Here is a 2,071-nt window from a genome sequence, read left to right on the forward strand (position 1 = left end):
TCATGGATTCCACCATGAACCCCGCAGAATCCTGCATGTTACGTAGAAACAATTCGACGTCACTTCTATCCATTATATCCAAATCCTCTAGTAATGTGCATGACCACTTTACTATGGCTTTAAAAATCCATGCACAGGCAATAATAGGCCTGAATGCCACTCCAGAAGCAGTGTATATGGATTTGAGCGTAGTGTCAATCTTACGACCAGACGGTTCTTTTAACGCGGTAGATCCAGGGACAGGTAAAACCACCTTTCTAGACAGTCTGGAGACAGATGCGTCAACTATGGGTGGGTTTTCCCATTTTTTCCTATCCTCCTCAGGGAAGGGAAAAGCAACCAGAACCCTTTTTGGGATCTTGAATTTTTTCCTCAGGATTTTCCCAGGATTTTTCAAATATAGTGTTTAATTCTTTTGACGCAGGGAAGGTTAGCGAGGCTTTCTTATTGTCAGTGAAGTAAGCCTCCTCAACCAGCTCAGGTGGCATGTCAGTAATGTTTAACACATCTATAATGGCCTTAATCATGAGCTGTACCCCCTTTGCAAGGGATGCCGCCCCCCTCAGCACATCCCCATCACCGTCTGCTGTATCAGAGTCAGTATCCGTGTCATCTTGCATAATCTGGGCAAGTGCACGTTTCTGTGGGAACATACTAAGGGATTTTGCAGGAATAGGAACAGAACCTGACCAAACTGCCACAGAGTTCTTTAACACCTGAATTTCAGTCTCAGTATGAGCTACCCTGGTAGAGATCATCCCCTTAATAGAGGACAACCACTCAGGCTCACTAATTGGGATCTGAGACCAGACATTACATTCCTGTGTACATGGAATGGATTCCTCCTGAGAGGAAACATCCTCTGCAGCATATGACACAGAGTCCCTAGACATGGCTATGTGAGACAACAAAACACCCCCACACACACACGGAAATGTCAGACACAGTTTCCCCCCAAGTATGCCACAGAGAGACACAGAGATTGGAGCCAACCCACACACAGTGCTTTCTGAGGTAGATCTAAAACAACTACCTAGCACTTACTGTGTACCTTAATAGACTACACAGTATTTACACAGCCCCCCCCCCCCCCCTCTTCCTTACAACCCCCTGGTACCGCACAGGATAGCTGGAGTTGCTTGGAGGGACAGCTCTCCCCGTCAGCATCTCTCTATAGGATCTGCAGGCAGGAAAATGGCGCTGAACGCTATTGGGTCCACTCTGTGGAGAAGCTTTACGGGGCGTAAACATGGCGCTGCTTCTCGATCTTCAATTCTTTGTACTGGCCAAAGAATTTCTGCTGGCAGTGTAACCAAGGTCCCTGACAGGCTTGCTGACCAGTGTAGGGTATAGGCGCTGGCTCAGGGCGCCCCTCACAGTGCCACACTATGTACCGCTGAGCCTCCGGAAGCGCAGTTAATACTGCGCTCCCACCGTGTTGCCGCCATCTTCACACTGGCTGCCCGCTTGCTGAGGGGGCCGGTAACTCACTCACCACCGGAATCTTCTGGCACTGTTAGGGGGTGGTGGCATGCTGCGGGAGTGAGCGGTCGCCTGGGGCGGCTAACGATCATCACCCTCAGGAGCTAATGTCCTGTCAGCAGAGATAGTGGCTCAAAAGCCCTCAGGGTGGACACTACTCCCCCCCTAAGTCCCACGAAGTAGGGAGGCGGTTGCCAGCAGCCTCCCTGTGCCTAACTTAACTCTTAGAAAATAATAAAACTAAAGGAGCTCTAGGAGCTCCCCTAGCTGTGACTGGCTCCTCCGGGCACATTTTCTAAACTGAGTCTGGTAGGAGGGGCATAGAGGGAGGAGCCAGCCCACACTCTCAAACTCTTAAAGTGCCAATGACTCCTAGTGGACCCGTCTATAACCCATGGTAGTAATGTGGACCCCAGCATTCTCTAGGACGTAAGGGAAATATTCAATACATTATGCAAATAGACTACAACTGTCACACTAATATTAGTAATTGTATCAGAGGGTAGGATCAAGAAGCACTCAACCAATAAAAGCGCCTTGCGACTGTCATCTTCACTTTCACTTTTGCATTACACCTCCTGTCAGGCGC

Source organism: Pseudophryne corroboree, chromosome 2 (assembly GCF_028390025.1).
Source record: "Pseudophryne corroboree isolate aPseCor3 chromosome 2, aPseCor3.hap2, whole genome shotgun sequence".
NCBI classification, from domain to species: Eukaryota; Metazoa; Chordata; class Amphibia; order Anura; family Myobatrachidae; genus Pseudophryne; species Pseudophryne corroboree.